Below are 6,000 nucleotides of genomic sequence, written 5' to 3'. Positions count from 1 at the left end.
CTGATGCCTGGATAGTTTTCTGTAGCTCTTTCTGCTTCCCGTTTTCTGGAGCCATGCTGTGGCTGGGATGTGGGAGAGCTCCCTGCCCTCTCTTTGCTGCCCTGCAGGCACCCAGCTCCACCCTGCACCCAGTTTTACACTGGGATTAGCTGGGTCACTTGGCAGGCACTGCTCTCCAGCAGGATTGGTCCCTTGAGCCAGCTCCTCACATCTGTGCAGTTCTGGCACTTTTCCCTTTACCTGGGATGCAGAACTGCAAGCAAACCTGTTGTATTTTTCCACACTTGCTTCCTGTTTGTGTCCAGGCTCCTGGAGTACAGACATTCTCCTCCATCCTGGAAGCCTGGCAGGGACCCAGCAGGTCCAGCTGGGAGCTGGGACACTCCTGCCATGGCTCAGCCAGTCCCAAGGAGGGTTGGGATCAGCCCCATGCTGGGCTGACTGGGAGCTGCTGCTGTGTGGGAAGAGCAGAGAGGCTCCTTCACCTGCTTCTCTGGGCTGGAATTTGGTTTTTCACAGCGTTTCTGTGTTCCACATCTCCACTGGGCACGGCAAATCTTGGTGCATGCAAGGCAGGGTTTGAATCAGGGCTTTAGTTTTCTCTTCCATGGACTGTGCTGCTTAAAAATACTGCCACTGGAATGTGATTTCCCACCCCCCCTTTAAATTTTATTTTTTTTTGTTTGTTTGCTGAGCTGCTCAGCCCTGCAGCTGCATCAGAGCACGTGCTCCTGCCCTGGGCCAGGCGAGAGAACTTGTCCCTGTGTTTGCCTGTGAGAACCTGGTGCTCCTGCAACCTTTATTCAAATCTGATTTTTATTTGGCATCCCTGGTGCTCTGATTAATTCTTCCCGGGGGAGGATTAACCGGCCTCGCAGGGAATTTGTTTACATCCCCGTTTGGGGGGGATCGTGTCTGGATCTGCCGCTGGCGGCAGCAGCAGCGGCCGGTGCTGCGTGGCCTCTTGGGGGTTTTTGGGGACATCAAAGGGGACACGCAGCACAGCGCACCCCCAGGTGAGGCTGGCCCTAAAGGCAGCCCTGTGACCGGGCTGATGGCAGCCAGGCACAAGGGAGCCATTCTGTGCCGCTCTGAGCAGCGGGGATGGCCGGGGGCTGCTGGTCAGCCCCGGATCATCTGCCCCGGCTGCACAAGGGGGTGTTTATTCCCCGGGCCATCGGGGGAGGCCAGCGCCCAGCACCCCGCCTCTGTCCTGCTGTGTGTTCCTGGGAAAACGCGTCACACGGTGACGGGGACAGGCCATGCCGGCCCGGGGAACCCAATGCCGGTGGGCAGCGCTCCCGGGGCCCGTGTGGCAGCTCTCTCTGTCGCCAGCGGGGATTCTTGTTTCCAGTACCTCCAGGTTTCTCTCGTACAGTCGGGCAGTAGCACAGCGAGGTTGGTGGGGGGGCCGTGGCCAAGCTGGAGCTCCTGCCAGGAAAGGGCTGTACTCCTGAATCCTGAACCCCGGAGGGGCTAAAAATACCTCGTCTGGACGTTTGGAGCCAGGGCATGGTGCAGACCCTTCCAGGCAGTGCTTTCACAACTGCTGGCAGTGCTGCCGGTGCTCCCTCCAATCTTCTGTTGTTTATCTGCCCCGGCTCCAAAGTCCTGATTGAACAGCCCGGGCTGTTCCAGGTTTATTGGTTCAGTCCTGGAGTTTGGGGCTCTCTGGGGGTCCGCTGAGCCGGAACGGCCCCGTGCCCTGGCGGTGATGCCGCGGCAGCACCGAGACCCGACCCCGGGCAGGAGGCGCGTGATGCAATTACAGTGCCGGGATTATTTATAGCTCTTGGCCCCGTGCGCTGGAAAATGCTGCCCAGACCATCCGTCAGAATCTGCTCCTTGCGAGGGGCACGGAAACCCACCCCCAGCCCCTGCTCTGCTCCTCTATCCTGTCATTTTGGCCTTTCATTCCCAAAATCGTGGGACCCCCTTTGCCTGGGCCGGAGGGCCGCTGGGAACCCACTCCCCACGGCAGCTCCGGGCTCTGCAGGGCGCTGGGGCAGCCCGGTGTGCGGCCCCTTTCTGCAGCCTTTTGGGTGTCCCCCCCTTCGCGCAGCCCTGCCCGGGCCCGGAGGATGCTCGGTGCCACCCCGGCGGCCCCAGCCGCAGCTGAGGCTGTTTGTCCTGCGGCCCGGGGGCTCAGTGGCGTGGCCGTGCCGCGGGGACGGGGACACGCAAAGCCTGTGGCCGTCCCGGCGCTGGCAGGGACAGAATGTGCCGGGGCTGGCGCAGCCCTGCGAGGGCCGGGATTAGCTGCGCCGCTGCTGCCTCCGGCTCGGGCGCCCGTCCAGCTCCCAAAACAAGCACCGCCTCCCCTCGTCCCGGCTGGGCTGAGCCCTGCGGGGTGCAGCTCACCCCAGAACCTGCCCAGGGGCACCCACCGGGGGCTGATCTGGTTGCACGGGGGACGGGCAGCGATGATAAATCGAGATTTAGGCCGAAGCAGAACGCCCTGCTCTGTCCCTGCGCTGGGGTCGGGCACTGCCCAAATTCAGCATCTTTGAGCGGGTGGGAGGCAGGGCTCGCAACACTCGCACCCTGCGGTGCAGCAGTCGGTGCTGATGGAGGCTCGGGAACACGGAGACCTGCCCAGCCCGGGTTACAGGGTCCCTGGGCACCGCGGGGACACGCACAGTCCCCAGCAGCACCAGGCCTTGCTTTGGGTTTGCCCAGCCTCCGGCGCTGCAGTAGCACCAGGGCTGAGGACGGCACGGCTTTGGGCCTGGCAGCATCTTTGGGGGCTGGGACTCTGAGGCTCCCCTTCATGCTGTGCCAGGGCTCCGGGAAGCAGCCGTGCACCCCGACATGCCGGGGCGGCATCGCGGCCGCCCTCCGCCCGCTGACTCAGCCGCCTGTTTGCCGGAGCCGCTCCCGCCCACGGAAACCGCAGGCAAAGTCCCCGCATCCCTGCAGCGGGGCTTTTCCCGCTGGCTCGACGGGAATCGCAGCTTTTCCCCAGCCTGGTGCGGGCAGCGAGCCCCTCATGCTGCGGGGGGAAACTGCGCAGAAACCGCAGGATTTTTTAATTCCAAACCTTTTTTTTTTTTTTTTTTTTTTTTTTTAAAGCCAAAAGACGGGATCTGGAGCAGCCGATGGCCGCGTTGCACGTGCCACACGTCCACTCCCCTGTGAGCATAGTGCCAGCAGCACGATCGTGATGGTGACATCACCGTGACACCTCACAAACCCCGATGGTGGCCGCTGCTGCCGGCGTTATCTTTGCAGCAAACCGCCACCTTTATTCACTATATCAAGACCAACCCCTTGCTTTTTTGCGTGTGACCCCTCATTTGGGGTCCCTCGCTGTTGGCACTGCCCTTGCACGGTCACTCCTCATTCCCTCCCTTCCTCGGGCAATGGAAAATTTTTGTGACTTTTTGACTTTCCTGCAGTTGTTTGGGAGCGAGGAAGGGGCCGGAGCCGCGCACAAACATGTCTATGTATAAACACTGGGGACCGCGCCAGGGATGGAGCCGCCGGCACCGGACCCTCCCCACGGAGCCGGGTGTCCCCTGTCCTGCCGGGCCACCAGCCTGGCGTTCCAGCTCGGTGACCCAGAGCCGTCCCCGTGGGGGACGCAAATATTTTGGCTTTGTTAAAACAACAACAACAACAACAACAACAGCACTTAAAGAAAAATAAATCCCCCTCCCGGGTCATCCAGCGGCGGCACGTGATGTGTTGGCACACAAACACGGAGCCTGGGGACAGCGCCCGCCCAGCCGGGGACAGGGCACGGCTCCCACGCCACGCGCGGGGCCGGGCCGGGATTGCGGGTGACACGGCCGTGCCCTGTGCCCGGGATGTGGCGCGATGGGACTTTGCTCCCGGCGTCGCTCCACACCCCGGCTGCCTCTGCCGTCACTCCCAGGCGCCGCTTCAGAAATCCCCGAAAATTCCCCGTCCGGCCCCGGGTGGGTGCGCGGTCCCCGCCGTGTCCAGGGGGATGTGGCACGGTGACACCCCACGCCCCGAGCCCTGCACATAAAGCCTTGTTCCTGAGGCATGTGGCACCAGGGAGGAGCGAGGGGCACCAGGGTCACTGGGGACACGGCTGTCCCCAGCTGAGAGCTGAAGAGTGCGGGGCTCTGTCACCCTGGCTGCTCCCTGTCCCCTCAGGAGTGACGGGCCAGCCTTATCAAACCTCATGGATCTGATCCCTCCTCCCAGGCCCCAGCCTCAAAGTCTTCAGAAACCGGGTCGTGCTCCTTTTTTCTTCCCTATCACCCTACAAGAAGCAGCAAATTTGAGCTGATTTCAACAACAACAACAACACAATCTCAGGCCGAGCTCGGTTTGGGGGGAGAAAGGTCCAAGGGGATGCCCACACAGAAGCCTGCAATGATCCCCCTCCCTATTTCCCAACCCCATTAACAAGCCTGAGCGCGGTTATCTTTAAATGCGAGGGGTTATGGGGAGCAGGGAGAGGGATTTTCCTGTTGAGCAGCTGTGTAAATGCCACCGCATCCCGTCCCAGCGATGGAGGCAGCGATAGCCCGCGGGGACCCGGCTGGCTGGAGGTGGCTGTGCCGGGCAGTGCCGGTGGGGACAGCGGCCGCGGAGCTGCGGGACGGTCCCGGAGGGGCTCGAGCCGGTTCCCTCCGCTTTCCCGGCGGTTTTGGCGTGTGAAAAAAATAAATGAGGGAGAGTCAATCTGCTTGCAAAGGGCTGGTAAACACCCTGGGAATCTGCGAGAAGGAGGGGGGTTGCTTTCGGTCCTGTGTTTATCACTGCAAAGCTGGCCTGGCGGCTTGCTGGGATGACACAGATGGGGGAGGCTGCTGTAAAAAGGCGATTTTGGGGGGGCTCTCTGGTTATCGAGCTGTCCTTAGCTCAACTCTGGCCGTCTGCTTGAGCAAAATATGTTTATGCTGCAGAGCCTCTGGCCGGCTCCGCTGCCAAGGGGGCAGGGAACGCGTGTGCCGATAAGGGCGCAGCGTCCTCCCCTTTCCGATCACCCGATACCCAGGGGAGCGCACGGAGGCGGCCGCCCGCCTCCCGACACCAGGAGTTTCTGATTTCTTTTATGATTCTCATAAAGCTTCCGTTGAAATTAAAAAAAAATAAAACCCAACCAAACAAAAAAAAAAAAAAAAAAAAAAAAACCGAAAGGAACCTCTAGAATTCAATAGCTGTCGTTTCACAGCTGCCAAAGCCTGGAAAGCTCTTGGCCGTGCCAGGGGCTGAGCTGCCCTTGGGGCTGCCGGCCCTGCGAGCAGCCATCCGAGAGCATTCAAACTGCAGGGAAGAAAATGTTTCCTGCCATGGCCCGGCCGCTCCGGGCAGGAAGAAGATGGTTTTTTCAACCACTTCTCCCGGCTGGCGTGCTGGGACTCGCAGCATCCCGGAGGGGTTTTCAGTGATCTGAGCATCCAGTGCCGCCCCGAGGGCAGCTCCGAGCCCCTCTCGGTGGAGGGGAAAAGATCAAATATTCACTTTCGCTGCTGCTTCAAGTCATTCTCCGTGGCTGGGTTTGGAAATAGCCGTGGCCGGGTGAGGCAGTTGCAGCTGACGTGAGCAGGAAAAAGCCGGGCGGCCCCGGGGCCTGTTTGCGAAGTAGAACCGAGTTGTTGTTGTTGTGACACCGAATGGTTGCAAAATGCCGGCGTTTAAATACCCATGACTTTCAAAACAAGCTGAGCCCAGCGGCTCTCTGTCCACATGTGTCCATCTGTCCATCAGTGGATCCCCTTCCCTGCTGGGATGTCTGTACCAGCAATGCTTGGAGGGTTTTTAAGGGAGGCAGAATCTCTTTTTTTAGAGAGGAAAAGTCCCAGTTGCCCAGCTGCAGAGGTTTCCTACCACAGGGAACTGCCAGGTATCCTGCCCAGGGGGGCTTTGCAGTGCTTGGGAGGTGAATGAGATGAGCTGTCTGCAGCCTTTGAATTCTGCTTAAAAGACAATTAAAAAAAATAAATAAATCCCAGGGATCAGTTTGTTTGCTTAGGGATTAAGTCACCTAATCTGCCTGGCAGCGGGTGACATTGTGGAGGT

Source organism: Sylvia atricapilla, chromosome 26, assembly GCF_009819655.1.
Source record: "Sylvia atricapilla isolate bSylAtr1 chromosome 26, bSylAtr1.pri, whole genome shotgun sequence".
NCBI lineage: Eukaryota > Metazoa > Chordata > Aves > Passeriformes > Sylviidae > Sylvia > Sylvia atricapilla.
The sequence above is the reverse complement of the archived record's forward strand: the minus strand, read 5'-3'. Positions refer to the sequence as shown.